The sequence below is a fragment of the Rhinopithecus roxellana genome, chromosome 8, assembly GCF_007565055.1.
Source record: "Rhinopithecus roxellana isolate Shanxi Qingling chromosome 8, ASM756505v1, whole genome shotgun sequence".
Lineage (NCBI taxonomy): Eukaryota > Metazoa > Chordata > Mammalia > Primates > Cercopithecidae > Rhinopithecus > Rhinopithecus roxellana.
The window spans coordinates 118,755,603-118,774,361 of record NC_044556.1 but is presented as its reverse complement, the minus strand read 5'-3'; positions in this window follow the sequence as shown (position 1 = coordinate 118,774,361).

Here is an 18,759-nt window from a genome sequence, read left to right as displayed (position 1 = left end):
TGGTGGGGGGTGATTGGATTGTGGAGGCGGTTTACCCCATGCTGGTCTTGTGATACTGAGGGAGTTCTCAGGAGATGTGATGGTTTAAAAATGACAGTTTTGGGCCAGGCACGGTGGCTCAAACCTATAATCCCAGCACTTTGGGAGGCCGAGACGGGCGGATCACGAGGTCAGGAGATCGAGAGCATCCTGGCTACCACGGTGAAACCCCGTCTCTACGAAAAATAAAAATAAAAATACAAAAACTAGCCGGGTGAGGTGACGGTCGTCTGTAGTCCCAGCTACTCGGGAGGCTGAGGCAGGAGAATGGCGTGAACCCGGGAGGCAAAGCTTGCAGTGAGCTGAGATCCGGCCACTGCACTCCAGCCTGGGCGACAGAGCGAGACTCTGTCTCAAAAAATAAAAAATAAAAAAATAAAAAAATAAAAATGACAGTTTCCCCTGCTCTCTCTCCCTCTCCTGCTACTTTGTGAAGAAGGTGCTTGCTTCCCCTTCACCTTCCACCATAATTCTCAGTGTCCTGAGGTCCCCCTAGCCATGCAGAACTGTGAGCCAATTAAACCTCTTTTCTGTATAAATTACCTAGTCTCAAGCAGTTCTTTATAGCAGTGTGAGAATGGACTAATACAGTATAAAATAGTTTACTACATTAATAATATGAATATCTATTATGCTGAAGTTCACAATTCTAATAGTACAAATGTCCTAACTGATTGTACATTTCCAGTCATGCACCTCCCTCCATTGCCACCAGACTATCTAAACTATATGAAACATACAAAATATAAATCTGACCACTTATCCCCTAATTAAAATTCTTCAGTGGACTTCCATTGTCTACACAAGTCAAAGACTAAGCTCCTTTACTTAACCTTGTCCACAGTTTCAGCCTTCTCTCTTGCACTGCCTGTCTCAATCCTTATGCTCCAGCAACAAGGAGCTGGCCATGACTTTCGTAGATCTTGTATTTATTGCTCCCGTGCATTTGTTCCCATTCTCCCTTCTGCTTGAGATGTCCTGCACCCCCACCCCCCGCCACCCACCCTGGCCCATCACAGCCTTACTCCACTCTATAGGCTCTCACTTGAGACTCAGCACTCAGATGACACCTTCAGGAAGCTCTTCCTTACATGTTCCCTGTGTCCTGTCTCCTAGATTAGGTATCCTTTCTCCCTGATTCTGTATTTTTCTCTGCATAATCAATCATTACTTTTAAAGAAGTAATTATAAGACATTGTGTTACGTGTCTACATTACCTAACTTACTGTGGATTCCTTGATAGAAGGGCTATTTTACAGCAAGCATTAGTCCTAATATATTGTAAGAGCCTGGTATGAGCTCAGTAAATGTTATTGGAATGATTAAATGATTAATGATTAAGTGAGTTAATCATACAAAGTGTGTAGAAAAGCAGTTGGCATACAGAACAGGAAGAATGCCAAGGAGTAAATGAATAACTCTAAGATCTTCCCCCATTAGTTCTTCTGACTAATGAACGTTGTACTTCAATAGGAGTCAGGTGCTAAGTGGATGATCAGTAGAATGTGCCAGAGGAATTGGGAAAAATTCTGATTCGGAAAACTCTTAAGAAGCATCTTCAAGTGTGGGCATACCTTACCTTGGCTTTGCAAAGAGTTTTAAGAGTGAACTGCAGAAAAATAAAAAAGTCTCACAAAATAGTTTTATGAACGTTTTTTCCGTATGCAAAGAACGTGACATAGTGTTACGGCTTCAAGGAAGCTCTCCTTCCTAAGTTCTTGGCATTCATCAAATCTTTCTTTAGTCTGTAATGGTTTTGTGCCTGGTATATCTACTAGAGGCCAAACTTCTAAAGACAGTATATGTCCTTTCAATAGCATGGAGGGCCTAGAGAAACAATTTTATTTCCTTCTTGGCTGTAGTAAAAATTGCTGTTCTCTGTAGGTGGATTGCATAGCAAATCAATCTCCTGTAATAACTTGGGGAGTAGAACTAAAAATTAAACTTTTTAAAGAGAATGCTTTTCTCCTGTCCTATGTCATGCCTCTACTCTTACCAGAAATGGGTGATGATAGCACTGGCAATTCAAAGACTCTATCTAGTTGCACAATGATTTATGTAGGTTGCCATAGGCAACCAGCAACTAAACCCAATTCTTTGTAGTACTGATAGAATTTTTTCTGTTTTATTGTTTTATAGGCATACCTTGGTGATAATTGTAAGTTTGGTTTCAGACCACCTCAGTAAAATGAGTAGTGAGCGAAATTTTTTGACAAAATTTAGTATTCTTTTCTTATAAAATTCTCAGCACTGTAGTAAGAGAAAAAACCTCCTAAACCTAGTAACTGGCATCTATAATAACCCTACAATGAATTCAGTAACACTAAAACACTGAATGCTTTAACTCTAGAATGAGCCACAAGGTACGGATGACTGCCATCAACCACTTGTATTCTATCTTATACTAGAAGTTTTAGTCAGTATTTGATAAGGAAAGAAAAAAATAAAATAAAAGGCGTTCAGTTTGGGGAGAAAGAAGTAAACTGTTTTTATTTACAGATAACATGATAGTCTATGTAGAACTCTAAAGAAATCCACAAAAATACAATAGAACTAATAACTGAGTTTAAAAAGTTTGCAGGATACAAAAGTAATATACAGAAATCAATTGTAGTTCTATATACTAGCAATGAGCAAATGAAAATTGAAATTAAAAATGACATTTACAATAGCAACAAAAACGTAGCATGCCTAGGAATTAAATTAACAAAAGATATTCAATATCTGCACACTGAAAACTACAAAAACATTCCTGAGAGAAATTAAAGAATTAATATATTAATTCTTTATATATTAAAATTATATATTATTAATTCTTTATATATTAAAAAATTAATATATACTGTATTGATTGGTTAGAAGATTCAATATTGTTAAAATGTCAGTTCTCCTACATACCTATCAGAATAGCTAACATTAAAAAACAAAACATAACAAAAACAGTAACAATGCCCAGTTCTGGTACAGAGGTAAAGAAACTGGACCTCTCATACGTTGCTGATAAGAATGTAAAAATGTCACAGCCTCTCTGAAAAAGAATTTAGTAGAAGTCATTCAAAACTAAACCTGCACATACCATACGACTCAGAAATTACAATCCTGCGACTGAGTGTGATGGCTTATGTCTGTAATTCCAGCACTTCGAGAGGCTGAGGTGGGCAAATCACTTGAGGCCAGGGGTTTGAGACTAGCCTGGTCAACATGGTGAAACCCCATCTCTGTTAGAAATACAAAAATTAGCCAGGCATGGTGGCACGTACCTGTAGTCCCAGCTACTCGGGAGGCTGAGGCAGGAGAATTGCTTTAACCCCGGAGGCAGAGGTTGCAGTCAGTTGAGATTGTGCCACTGTACTCCAGCCTGGACAACAGAGCAAGACTCTGTCTCAACAACAATAACAAAAGAAAGTAAAAGAAAAAGAAATTACAGTCCTGGGCATTTACTTCAGAGAAATAAGTATGTACTTATACATAAAAACCTGTATGTACACAATTGCTCACAGCAATTTTATTTGTAATTACCAAAAACTATAAACAACCAAAATAACCCTCAATAGATGGATGGTTAAACAAACTGTGGTATATCCATACCATGGAATGCTACTCAGCAATGAAGAAGAATGAACAATTGATGCATGCAACAACTTGGATGAATCTCAAAAGCATTATGCTGAGTGTAAAAAGCCAGCCTCAAAGGTTATATATAAATGTTATATATATATCCTTATATAACATAAATCCATATAAATCCATATATAACATAAATGTTATATATAATCCATATATAGCACTCTTAAAAATATTATAGAGATGGAAAACAGATGAGTGGTTGCCAGAGGCCAGGGATGATGAGAGAGGTAGGTGGGTATGAGCATAAAGGAATAGCACAAGGGAGATCTTTGTGGTGATGAGCAGTCTTGTATTTTGTCTGTGATAGTGGTTACACAAACATACGTTTGATAAAAAGACATAGAACTGCACACACACACATTGAATACATAAATACCTTGGAGTAAACAGACTGAAGAGCATCTGTATTTCTTTGTACCATCTTTGCAACTTCCTGTAAACCAATAATTATTTCAAACTAAAATATTAAAAAGGTGTCAATTTTCCCCAAAGTGGTGTGGAGATTCCATAGGATACCATTCAATTCCCAGCAGACATTTTTGCAGAAATTGTCAAGATGATTCCAACATTTATATGAAAATTCAAAGGACCTAGGATAGCCAATACAACTATGAAAAAGATAAAGTTGGAGGACTTATCGTACTACCTGACTTTAAAAATTATTTTAAAGCTATGATAATGAAGACGAAGTAGTGTTGTTGAAATGGTAGGCACATAGATCAATGAAACAGCATCCAGAAGTAAAACCATATATATATAGTCAATTGATTGTGGGTTTGTTGTTGTTGTTGTTGTTGTTGTTGTTGTTGTTGTTTTGAGACGGAGTCTTGCTCTGTCACCCAAGCTGGAGTGCAGTCCAAAATCTCAGCTCACTGCCACCTCCAATTCCTGGGTTCAAGCGATTCTCCTGTCTCAGCCTTCTGAGTAGCTGGGATTACAGATGACCGGCACCATGCAGACCTAATTTTTGCATTTTTTAGAAGAAACGAGTTTCACCATGCTGGCCAGGCTGGTCTCGGACTCCTGACTTCAAGTGATCCACCTGCCTTGGCCTCCCAAAGTACTGGGATTACAGGTGTGAGCCACCATGCCCAGCCATCAATTGATTTTTGACAAAAGGGAAAAGGTAATTCAATGGAGAAAGAATAGTTTTTTCTATAAATTCTGCTGGAATAGCTGGTTATTCCTATGCAAAAAAGTGAACTTAGATTCACATCTTATGGCATATACAAAAATTAACTCAACGTGGATTATATACCTACATGTAAAACTAAAACTATAAATTCCCTATAAGAAGAAAAAGAGAAAAATTATTGTGCCCTTGGGTAAGGCAAGTATTTCTTAGATATTACACCAAAGGCACAAATCATAAAAATTTGATGATTTGAACTTGATAAAAATGAAAAACTATTATTATGTGAGAAACACTATTAAGAGAATGAAGACAAGGCATAGTCTGAGAGAAAATATTTGCAAGTAAAATATCTGTTAATGGTCTTGTATTCAGAACATGTAAAGAACTCTCAAAACTCAATTTTTTAAAAAAGGATGGAAAAAAGACTTGAGCAAAATTTTACCACAAAAGATACATGGATAGTAAATAAGCACATGAAATATATTCGATATTATTCATTAGTGGGGAATTGCAAATTAAAACCACAGTGAGATAAGATTGCACATCTATCAGAATGGCTGCAATATTAAAAACTGTTCGTATCATGTGTTTGCAAGGATGTAGAAGAGCCAGCATGTGGCTGGTGGAAGCATGAAAGGGTACAGCCACTTTGGAAGAAAACTGGCAGTTTTACTCCAAGTTAAACATATACCTACCATATGTTCCAGTCATTTCACTCTCAGGTACTTAGCCAAGAGAAATGAAAACATATATCTGGACAAAAATTTGTACATGAATATGTCCACAGTAGTTTCACTTAACAAACTGAAAATGATCCAGGCGTTTTTCAACAGGTGAGTGAATAAACAAATTGTGGCTTATTCATACATTGGAATACTTTTTAGCAATACAAAAAGAATGAACGATTGATGCACACATAACATGGAGGAATCTCAAAAGAATTATGCTAAGCACAAGGAGCCAGACAAAATATAGTATATGTGGTATGATTCCATTTATAGAAAAGTCTAGAAAATGCAAATGAATCTGTAGTGACAGAGTAGATCAGTGTTAGCCTGGGAGGTGTGGGGCTGGGGAAGGCTTAGAAGATGGTATTACAAAGGGACTTGAGAAAACTCAGGTGGTTGATGGTTATGTTCATGCTCTCGATGGTTGCAATGGTTTCAGGGGTGTATGTGTAAGTAAAAAATTATCAAATTGTACATTTTAAATATGTACAGTATATTTTATGTTAAGTATGCCTCAATAAAGCTGTAAAAAAAAAAAAAAAAAAAAAAAGTGTGTGATGGCAAATGGACCAAAAAGACTATATAACAACAACAGACCTTGTTTTATAAAGGCAGACGTTGCAAGTGCCACAAAAGGCACCTGCATCTCTCCTATTGCCTCCTGCTTCTCTCCCCTGTGGTGGAGGAAGGGTCTCTCCTTCCCTCCTGTGTTCTGGGTCCCATCCCTTTGACCTTTGAAACTTTGACCTTCAGTCTTCACCCTCCTCCTGTCACCATTCTTTTACTCACCTTTCCTTATTCCCATGGGGACACAAATGTGCTCTTGGTATCTTTCTTTTTTCTTTTCTTTCTTTCTTTCTCTTTCTTTTCTTTTCTTTTCTTTCTTTCTTTCTTTCTTTCTTTCTTTCTTTCTTTCTTTCTTTCTTTCTTTCTTTCTTTCTTTCTTTTTTCTTTCTTTCTTTCTTTCTTTCTCTTTCTTTCTTTCTTTCTTTCTTTCTTTCTTTCTTTCTTTCTTTCTTTCTTTCTTTCTTTCTTTCTTTCTTTCTTTCTTTCTTTCTTTCTTTCTTTCTTTCTTTCTTTCTTTTTTTGACAGAGTCTTTTTCTGTCACCCAGGCTGGAATGCAGTGGCGTGGATCATGGCTTACTGCAGCCTTGACCTCCTGGGCTCAAGCAATCCTCCCACTCCAGCACCTGACCCCAAGTAGCTGGGGCAATAGGGCAATATATATGAGCCACCACACCCTGCTAATTTTTGTATTTTTTTTAGTGACAAGGTTGCACTATGTTGCCAAGGCTGGTCTTGAACTCCTGAGCTCAAGTGATCTACCCACCTCAGCTTGCCAAAGTGCTGGGACTACAGGCATGAGCCACTACACCTGGCCTGTTATCTTTCATTTTAAAACCAAAATAAAACTCTTCTTTATCTAAACATACTCCCCTAGGTCCTGCTCTCTATACACACCCCCTCAACAAATATACACACATACATCCACATACTGAGTTCCCCAAATCTGATTACAACACTTTTTGTAATTTCTCCCAACTTTGTGAATTTGGACATAGCACGTCTGCCACACTATTTATTAAACTAATGAATTGTGATAAAGATGAATATAAAGTAGATATTCTGTTAACACACTGTTGATATGTATTAACAAATAGATCAAATAGATCTAGTTTTGAATTCTGGTTCTGGCAGAATTCAACAGTCACGGTATTAAGTGTGACTGAGTAGGTTATTTAACTCCTTTAAGAGTGTTTGTTACTTGTAGATGCATTTATGATACCCATTTAAAGTATTTCAAGACTTGGTGTGAGAATTAAGTGAAATCATGTTGTTCTGTGTGCCAGCATCCTGCCAAGAAGTCATTAGACTCGGTGGGTAGCCAACTGCTGCACTTCTGCCTGCCTGGGCACCAGAAGCTCAATCTTCCTCCACTTTCTCTCTTCCCCTTTCTTCCAATGGGGTTGCTTCTTTTGGCGTGGGATGAGTCAGCGTGGCTCAGCACCTCACACAGAGAGCTTACCTCATCTTCCTTAAACCCGCCAATCCCTCTTCAAGCCCGATAAGCATTGCTAGGCAGCATCATTAGTCCACACCCACAGTGAGAACACTCATTGGCCATGGAGCTTGGGAGCCTGGACTCACTCAGAGCTTTTCAACATTTTCTCATTCTCAGCCCCAGCTCAATGTCTGTCTCCCTAAAACATTGATTTCTTTAGAGCAATTTAATATTTCCACACTTACAATAAAACTACCTTCCCTGCAGTCAATCAATATAATGGTAAAATGAAATACAAATAAACAAAAATAAAATCCTACTCCTATGGCATTTATCTGTACTTTGCAATAGGGCTACTACCTAGGTATTCTCTCGTATTAGGCTGATTTGTTTTGTGTGTACGTTTTCCCCCTGGCTGAGTAATCCTCAAGAATTAAAACAGTTTTCTAAAATTAAATCAAGTACATAATATAGTGCTCAATTTATATCTGTTCCATGGATTTTGATGATATCAACTGGCAAGTGATAGACACCCAAACTGCTTAGTATTCTTCTCCCACCTCCACATCAGTAAGATTTCTTTATTCACATATTTATTCTCTCTTTGGAATTACTTTCCTTTTCACTTTGATTCCAGAAGGAAGATGCCCAACCCAGACCCCACCTCCTCCATAAGACTTTCTCTTATTGCTTCTGATGAAGTTATTCTCTCCCTACTATGACCTTCCATGGTACTGGAGTGCGATTCGAAAGATCTATATGCCAATTGCTATCTGTGAGAATGTAAGCAAGATATTTACTCTCTCTGAATCTTGGTTTTCCATAATTCTAAAATGAAGATAATAACACCTATCTCACAGGGCCATTGTGAGGATCAAATGAGGTAATGTGTATGGAAGTTCTTTGTAAACTAAACTGAGATAAGTAAATGAAAGGGATGATTATCTCTATTATAGCTTTTATCTAGTCTGCCTTGCATTGTAGTTACTTGTCAGTGGATCTGTCTCTTGAATTGGCTTGAGAAATCCTGGGAGAGGAAGAATGTTTTAGTCATCTCTGTAACTTCCACTGTGCCTTGCACACATAGGTGCACATTAGAACCTGTTGAATTGAATGCATTGGAACCAAGTCCTTCTTCCTCCAGAGAAGTAAATGTCTATCACGGCATTGGCAATTCTATGGACAGCTAAAGAAATCCAAACACATTTGCTTTCTTTTTTTAATGCGCCAGAAGATGATTTTCAAAGAAGAAAGGGGAAATCATTTCCTCTGATATGTGCCACATGCTCAAAGCCTGCAGAGCCAGTAACCAACATAATTCATCAAATGAGATTACAGGAATTCAGGAAACAGCAAGTCCTAATTAAGCCAAAACAACAATCCACACCAGATGCACACTCTATTTTCAAGCTATGATCTTGTATTTTATTATCCCACAGAGTTCTGGAGTCAGGACTTGTAGCAGAGGGACTGAGCTGGAAGCCAAAATAGGATGGCAGTCTAGTTCTTGTGGAGGAGTCTAAGCTGGAATATCAGATGTTTGTATTCAAAGTCAGGAACATCTTCAAACCAGGGAGGGGGTAGTGCTCTTGAATGACCAACTGCTGACTTCCTGGATTCAAACAGGGAAAAATGATGTTGAGAATTCTAAGCATTCTCTTTCTGTATAATTTCTTCAGGAGTTTTTATCTACCCCTCCTGGTAGAGTTGGGCCCTTTCTCTCTGTGTTCCCATCATTCTGTGCCCATCTCTTCTTAGCCCGTAACACACTGGGAACAAAAATGGTCACTTGGTCCATGTCGGGTCAACCAGTCATTCTTTCTTATCAGGCTTTGAACATAGAGACTGAATTAGTCACATGGTGTTAAGATTGAAATCTCTACAGTCCCTCCAAGAGGAAATGTTGACTATACCACTGGGTGTGACTTGAGAGGTCTGAAAGAGAGCTGTGGGCTGAAAATACACATTTGTAAGTCATCACCATGTTGATGGCTAGCCATGTGGATGACATCTCCTAGGGTAAAACAGTATTAGGAGAAGAGAAAAGAGGAGACAGACAGGACAAGAGGAGGGAAGAGAGCTCAGGTTTCAGATGTACCACTTATTTATTTGGTGATGGAAAGACCTTTGATCATCTTGAGTAACTGTTTTAGTTTTTGTAAAAAAACGTATTTATTTATTCATTCATTTAGTTGACAATTTTTAAAATGCTTATTATAAGCCAGATACTGTGCAAGATGTTGGTGATACAGTGGTAAATATAACATACAGTGATATATCATATAACATACAGTGGTATAACATACATAGTGGTAAATATAACATACAGTGGTAAATATAACATAGGCTTTCTCTCTCTCTCTCTCTCTGTTTATATATATATAGCACATCTTTATGATACGTAAATATATTTACATATAAGTATATAAATTTATATATCAAATATATATTTACATAAATGTATATTAAATATATGTTTATATATTACATATATAATAAAGATGTGCACGATATTGGGAACACAGTGGTAAATTGTGGGCACTGCATTTTAGCAATACAATTCTTGTTGCAGTCTGATTGACAACATAGAGCAAGTGACCATTCTTGTTCCCAGTGTATTATGGGCTAAGAAGAGATGAGCAGAGAAGGATGGGAACACAATATATTGACATATCTCTTTATCTCTTGCTCTCTCCAGGGAGAGGTATGTGTGTGTGTGTGTGTGTGTGTGTGTGTGTGTGTGTGTGTGTGTGTTATGGGCTAAGCAGGGATGAGCACAGAACGGTGGGAACACAATATATCGACCTCTCTCTCTCTTCAGGGAGAGAGAGAGAGAGAGACAGAGAAAGAGAGAGAGAGAGAGAGAGAGAGAGAGAGAGAGAGTGTGTGTGTGTGTGTGTGTGTGTGTGTGTGTGTGTGTGTGTGTGTGATAAAGATAGAGGAATGCTATGATAGGGTGTGACCAGGACAGCTGACAGAGACATGTGATTGCCTAATGCATCCTCATTTACATTAGGTATATCTCCTAATGCTATCCCTCCCCCACGACAGGCCCTGGTGTGTGATCCTTCCTGTGTCCAAGTGATCTCATTGTTCAATTCCCACCTATGAGTGAGAACATGCAGTGTTTGGTTTTCTGTTCTTGCAGTAGTTTGCTGAGAATGATGGTTTCCAGCTACATCCATGTCTCTACAAAGGACATGAATTCATCCTTTTTTATGGCTGCATAGTATTCCATGGTGTATATGTGCCACATTTTCTTAATCCAGTCTATCGTTGATGGACATTTGGGTTGGTTCCAAGTCTTTGCTATTGTGAATAGTGCCACAATAAACATACATGTGCATGTGTCTTTATAGCAACATGATTTATAATCCTTTGGGTATATACCCAGTAATGGGATGGCTGGGTCAAATGGTATTTCTAGTTCTAGATCCTTTGAACTAGTTTACAGTTCCACCAACAGTGTAGAAGTGTCCCTATTTCTCCACATCCTCTCCAGCACCTGTTGTTTCCTGACTTTTTAATAACCGCCATTCTAACTGGTGTGAGATGGTATCTCATTGTGGTTTCGATTTGCAATAACTTTGGTGCCCTACCTTTGTCTCCTGAGTCATCTCTTATGCCCGTCTGTTGCTGACTATATTAGAATGATATTGATTGGATAATGTGACCTATTAGAAGGTCATGAGGTGCCCTCAATTCTGTCACTTTTTTCTTAAGTCTCCCAGTAGCATTTAATTTTAGACCAATGTTTGAGTTGTAGTTCTATGTATTTAGCTAGAGAAGAAAGGTTTTGCTTAAGGATCATTGAAGTTAATATCGAGGCAGAGAAGTCTTAATGGAAGAGTTAATATCTTAACTGGATTTTGAAAGCTGATGAGAATTTGTTAGTAGGAGTAAAGGATAAAGGACATGCTGGGCAGAGGAAGCCGCATGTATAAAATTTTGGAAGAAGAAAACATACCAAGTTTATTTTAAAAGCAACATTTTAATGCTGGAGAAGCCTGGCAGCAGATGTGACTGGAAAGAGGGAGCTCAAATGTTGAAGACCCTTTTATGCCACACTAAGGAATTTGCACTTTATTCTATCAACAATGAACAACTACTAAAAAGTTTAATTAGGGAAGAGATATGATTAGACTTATGGTTTAGCAAGATATTTCTCTCCAAAATGAAGATTTTGGGTGACTTTTTTTATGTTGGTGGATAAAATAGTGGCACTACTAACCAACATTTTGTAGGAAGAAGGAAGAACAGGTTTGGAGAGGAAGATAATGAGCTACCTCAGGACATGCGGAATTAAGATGTTTTTGGAACATCCAGGTGGAGGTCTTTGCTTACCACTGGACCATAGAAGAGGAATACAACCTTTAAACATTGTATAATTGTCCACTTTCCCTAAGCTCCTCCAACAATACCAATTGTTTATATTTAGAATGATTAAATAATAATTTAATAAATTATTTGATTAAATTAAATAACTTGCAATTTAATATGATAAATCAATGATTTAGAATTTAAAATTTAAAACTGTAAAAGTGCTTTGTTTATAAAGTTTAATAATAATAGCCCCTTTGGTTATTCTTTTTCTGGTTTTGAATTTATCATCCAAAAAAAGTTCAAGTAAATTAGCTAGCCAAGATTTTCCTGGACAGAAAACAGACTTACTTTCTCAGGAGATTATGCTCGCTTAAGTGTTCAAAATCTTCCTCGTTTATCAGAGATTCCATGTCCTTGCTCAATATGAAAGTGAGACAAGTATTCAGTCTCTTGCTGGAAAACGCTCCACAGATGGGAGCTACGTTGACGATCTTCTGCTCTAGTAGCCACTGGTGATGAATATTGGAGAGTAGCCATAGTTTTGCAGTGTCACCTTTGAATTCCTTCAAAATTCTTAGGTGAATTCCATTCAGAGTGAGTAATTTTATTTACATTAGTTTGACAATTTGATTTAGAAAATTCTGTTTGTTTCCAATTTCTTTCTAAGTAAAAACCAAGTGTTACGTAGACTATCTTTCTTTTTCACTTGGAATAAACACTATTTTGTGGATGGACTGTAATAGCTGGCATCCCATTAAGCTGTGCTCCATAGAACATGGAAACATGAATACAGTATTTGAACCTTAACTCTATTGCAGTAAGTCCCTAGATTAACTGCTGGCTGATACGTTGCCTGGAAATGAAGAAAATCATCAAATAACCATCAGATAAGGTGACCAAGACAGTCAGACTGGAAAATGGGTAGCTCATCTTTTTTAGTAGCTCATCTAAATGACTAAACTGAATCTAATACTACAAAATCTTTTTTCAGTTAAAAGCTTAAAAGATGCCTGAAACCTACTTATTTAAAGGTCTTTATTTATTGTACTTGATGTAGAACTAATTTAGTGTTAAGTTTCAGATTATGCTTAGAAAGAGACATGTGAGGTCTTATATGTATGCAAACTTCATTCATTCTTTCATTCATTCATTTTATTTATTTGTCATAAATTTTATGCTATGATGTGTCATGTCCCATGTCCATGTTATGCATGCAGATAGTAAAGACAAACATGATCCTGTCTCTCAAGAAACTTAAAATAAATTGAAGGTTATGATACATAACATTAAGTGTCATGTTAAAATTGCTACAGATGTGAATATTAAGAAAGTATATTGCTAAGGAACAACAGAGAAAGTCAAAATCATACTGAAGGATTAGGAAAGGTTTCCTGGAGAAAGTAATCACTACACAGATTTTTATCGAATGGGTAGGAGATAGCTTCATTAACAAGGTAAGAGAGGAAATTCCAGCACGGGGAGCATTACAAACAAGGCTGATGACATAAACATGCAGAAGTTTCCAAACAACTTGCCTGGAGGGTATGTGGATGTCATAGGCGGGATGGGGTGAATTTTTGGAAGATAAAGCTATAAAGAGAGATTGGGATCAGAATATGAAGAAGCATTTAAATTTTATCCCCAAGCCATTTCCTTTGGAATTCCTCTCTGGCCCCTGTGATTGTGTCAAACCTTCTTGTAAGTGTTTATTGCACAATGAACCTTTTTTGGTGGAACTTATCCAGATGCTATTGGCGTTTACCTAAATAATTGATTACTTGATTCATGTCTTTTTTCTTCACCAGATTTGAGTCCTCTGTACTCCTGCTTTTTCACCTTACAAATCTTGGTATATAACATCCCCTTTGCTGTAAGCTTCATGAGGACAGAGACTCTGTTTCATTAACTTTGTATCCCAGAATTTATTACAGTGCCTAGAACATGGTGAATATTCAGTAAGTGTTGACTGACTGACTGAATGTATAAATGAATGCCAGACATGGAAGCCATTGAAAGTCTTTATGAAGTGAATGATTTGCTAGATTACATCTACATCTGGAAAAATCCTGCTGGGCATGGCCTTGAGTGATAAATTGGGAGAGAGTCAGATCAGAGGCAAGGAGAACAGGTGGAAATAGTGCCACTGAGAATTAATAAGAGTCTAAATCAAGTAATGTCAGAGAGAGTAACAGAAGAAAACAAATTTATTAAGGAAAAAATAGATTTATAGATACTATAAAACTTGATATCTGTAGCTTGGTATTTAACTGGATGAGGGGAGCATATGACATTGAGATATTTAGGATGACTATTGCAGATTGAGTTCCCCAGGAAACAGACTCTGAGGCATAGATTAGTATGCAGGGGGTTTATGAGGGAGTGCTCCTGGAATTAACACCCGTGGATTGGAAGGGAAGCTAAGAAAAGAGAAGGAAAAGAAAGGAAGGGAAAGAAAGAGAGGGGAGGGGAAAAGAAGGAGACTCATTAATGTGGAAATAATAGCTGAAGTGAAAAGAGACAGGCAGAGAAAATTGGATTTGAGAGAAAGGAAGGAAAAACACAATGAAATGATGTTCTCAGAAGTCAAAGAAAGATAGAACTTCAGGCAGGAGGAAGCAAGTGACTATGCCTCAACGAAGTAAGATAAGAATCCCAAATTGTATGCTGAATATAGCAAAACTTGCTGACTTCTTCCAAAATGCATCATGGAATGAAAGGAGGAGGGGTAGGAGCTTGACTGTAGTGTGTTAAAGCTTGTATGTAGTGAGAGGCATTGCTGTGTGAAAATAGGGTGGATTACTCTTGGGACACTTGTCTGTGAAGGGATGTGGAGTCATAGGATGGTAGCTATAAAAGGACATGGTGGTCAAAGAAAGTTTTTTTTTTTTTTTAATTATTCCTTTTTTAAGATTGGGAAGATATGAAATGTTTTCATTCCAAAAGAAAAATATCCATTGAAGAGTTTGAGGACATAGAAGCAGCAAATGGGAAAGCATGGGAGATAGGAAAGCATAGTAGCCAAACCACGGGAAGTGGTCTGACATGTTAGGCATGAAACTCCTTCCACAGGATGGAAAGGAATAAAGAAAGCAATGGGCACGTGTGTGGGATTGTGAATTTATTGCCTCAGTTTTCTCACTAAAGGGTATAGGCAGAAATGTCAAATAGATCTGGAACCCCAGCAGCTAGTACTGTGCCTGACATTTATAAACACTAAATAAAGATCTATCAAGTGAATATGAGAAAGAAGAACTTGCTCTCAGCAACTCTGAAAAACTTCAACCTTTTCTTAAGATCCGCACCCCACTACCTCCTTGACATTTCTGCCTGCACCACAGGCCAGTTTCATGGGTATAAAACGTGCATTCACACAGGAACCTCTCCTTGAAACAGGTGGAATATGATTGGCTTAATGTCCGCTCTCACTTTCTTGAAACTCTTAATCATTTTAGAGCATATGGTCCCACATTTTTATTTCATACTGGGTCCTGCAATTTATGTAGCTGGTCCTTCTGCCACCACAGAAGCTATATCTGTTAAGAAACACAGATATTAAAAAATAAAAAAAGTGAAAGAAAAGCATGATGTTCAATGGATTTTAAAAGAAAAATGAATAAACAAGCAAAAACAATAAAATGAGTGTTTCAAGTGAAGAGGTACAGAGATCTGTGAGACACAGCAGGAAACCCTAACCTGGTACAAGAATGAGAAGGTCAACTCCAGGTGGAGGTGTGAAGAGTTGGTAGATGTTAATAAGGAAAGGTGAAAATGAGAATATTCCCTGCAGAAGGAGAGCAAATGGGAACATCCAGAGGCTCGAGACAGCCTTTTCTTTCAAGTTCACTATGTTTGGATAAGAGAGAGCCAAGGGAAAAGAAAAGAGATGGGGTAGAAAGATGGGTGGGAGTACAATCATAGATACCACTGTCAAACACTTAAAAAAATTTGAAGCTCTATTCTATTAGGTTCTATATTGCTTCATACAAGCTAATTAACTTTAGGAAAGAATTTGAGAAGTAGTTTTGGATGTTTTAGAAAGAACACACTGGATGCTGTATCGAGTGAACAGAGGAACATCAGGATGGCAAGATGGTAAGTGTGGAGATCAGTTGTTAGGCTCTTGCCTTAGTACAGGGAATGGGAGATATGGACCCACCAGGATGTGGCAGTGAGAATAGTGACAAGTGGCTAGACTTCAGATGATGTTATCTCTTCTGAGAGAGGGTCCATGTTTACTTCTGCCAAGAAGTTAAACTGCCAAGCAGTTAATTCAATCCTGAGTTGAAGTGACTTGAAGGTATATTTCAATCTTTGTGAAATCTGATCTGGCCTAGCCCTGCAGAAGTCCAGCTAAAATTCTGGAGTATATTTATCAGAGCCCCTCCTTCTAGGTGGACTCTGAACTCTAGCTGCTTCTTAGTCTCTCTGCTATTGCTTTAGAATTGGCAGATGCCAGCAGGGAAAAGAGGCATTTGGTATTGGACTCACCTCTCAGGGATCCCTTATTTCCAGGATCTTAGCCTATCAAGTCCTTTATTGTTCTCCAAAGCCTGTAAACAGACTTTTTAAAAAATGCATTTTGTCAAGATTTTCTACTAGTGCTTGATGGGAGGATTGGCCCAATAAGCTGTTATACCACAGCTGGAAATGGAAGTATCAAAGTTGACTTTCTGGAATCAAAGATGTACCCATACAAGAGAGAGAAGAGGAAAAGCACCTAAGAAAGTATAAGGCATGAATCAAGACACACTTTATGATGGCTATTTTTAATATACCAAGAACAAAGCATACATCCGTTTGAGGGATTCATTATCCATGGATAAGTACAAGGAAAAAGAAAAAGGGAGCACGTTTGTAGGAGCAATGCTTAGGAGAATCCATGGGGATATACTCAAGTGCATAGAAGGAGGGAATAAGGTTATTCCTAAGAGTGGTCACATTCTACAAGAAGAGAGGGGAAGGAAGAAAATATTAGCAAAGGTACAGAGAAATGAAATTTGGAGATGAACGGAGCTGAGGGAACTTACATTTGGCTTCGACTTTCTGCTTGAAGTAGGAGGCAAGATAGTTTGAGGAAATAGGAAAGGAAATAGGACACAGGACAAGGAAACTGTAAACCCAATGCTAAGAAATTCTAAAAAGGAAGATAGAGACTCCTGGAGGTGTAGAGATACATCATAGAGAAAAGGACTATGTATTGGAAGTCCATTCTGGGTGTGTCAAAACAAAAAATTCAGGTGAACAATGATTAAGAAACAGCAGTGTGATAAAGTCACTTCTAACACTTCCTCCTGGTCTGGGAGAGGAAGACACTGAGAAAAGGATCCACTGGGTGGAGATGAGAGGGCAGTTCTGTCAAGTTCTGTCATCAGGGGAAAGTCATGTTTAATTTAGTAGAACAAGGTTGAAAATGTGTATGAAAAAAATAGCGAGGACTGACTTCCACTTTCAGCCATAAGAAGTAAGAAAATGTGACCCATGACTAGAAAAAACATCGATGAATTGAAAGATACCCAGAAATAACAGAGATGATGAACTTAATGAACATTGAAATTGTTTCTGTAAGTATATTCCATATGCCCAAGAATGTAAAGAAAAATGCAAACATAGTGAGGAAATAGATAGAAAATACAAAAGAGACATAATGGAGCTTTAGAGATAACAAAGACAATATTCAAAATGAGAATGTATCTGAATGGGATTTAGAGTGGATTTGACACTGAACAGATAGAACAACTATTCAAAATCAATCACACGGAGGAAAAAGAATCTGAAAAAAGGTGAGTAGAAGGGTTCCAGAGGCACGGACACAGTATCTACTTGGAAGCCTTCAGGAAGCATGAACTCTGAGCAAACTTCAGCTTGACAGGGCAGAGATGGAAGCCAAGGAGAAGAGAGTGTGAAGAGCTTGGTTCCTAGGGGATATAGTGGATTGTGGCCATGCATTTATTTATTTTAAAAATGTTGCCCAAAGCAAACTAATATTCCTTGGGTGTTGTCTATGTGCCATACTTTGTTCTAGCCCCAGTAGATAAAAAGATGCACATGGCACTATTTATAGTTCATATGGGGAGGCAAGCAAGGAAACAGGCAGCTGCAGGAAGGATACTATGGAACATGATGAACATAAGGAAATTAAAGGAGGTGCTCACTTTCAAGGTCATGCAAGTCAGCCTGTCCCTGAGAAGGAATGCCTCCTTACATCTTGCATCCTCGCTGCCTCTCTCTGTTTCTTTTTTGTAAATTTTACTTGCTGATTTATGAAATAGGGGCCTCACTAGTCCCTAGCCTCTCTCCTGGGTAGGACAAATTAATGATGGTAGAAAGAAGTACTGGATTTAGGACTAAACTACCCAAGGTTTCTACTGTCATTCAAATGTCATTGCCTGCATCACAGCATCTAGTGTTTGAGGGAGCCTGGGCCTCTGGTTTCTTGAGAACTGCTCATCTATGAGTCCTCACTTCAAGAGACGGTCTCTAACCGATACCACTAACTAAAAAGCAAAACAAAGACAAATAAAAAGGTGGATTTAGTTCACAATGTCCTCCTTTGCATTCACCATGTCCTTTACATCTTTCTGTATTCTCACCAACAATACTTTATTGCATGGGTCTGTCTTTCTTACTAGACTTTGGACACTGTGAAGACCAGGACTGTCTTATTCATTGCTTTTTTTGGTAAAGCATTTTTCTTATTGCAGTAAAATATATGGAACATAAACTTTTCTTATTTTTAATTGACAAATAATAATTGTATATATTCACGGGGTACATAGTGATGTTTTGATGTGTATAATGTACATTGATCAGATCAAGGTAATTAGCATGGCCATCATCTCAAACATTTGTCATTTCTCTGTGTTGGGAGCATTCAATATCTTCCTTCTTGCTATTCAAAACCTTA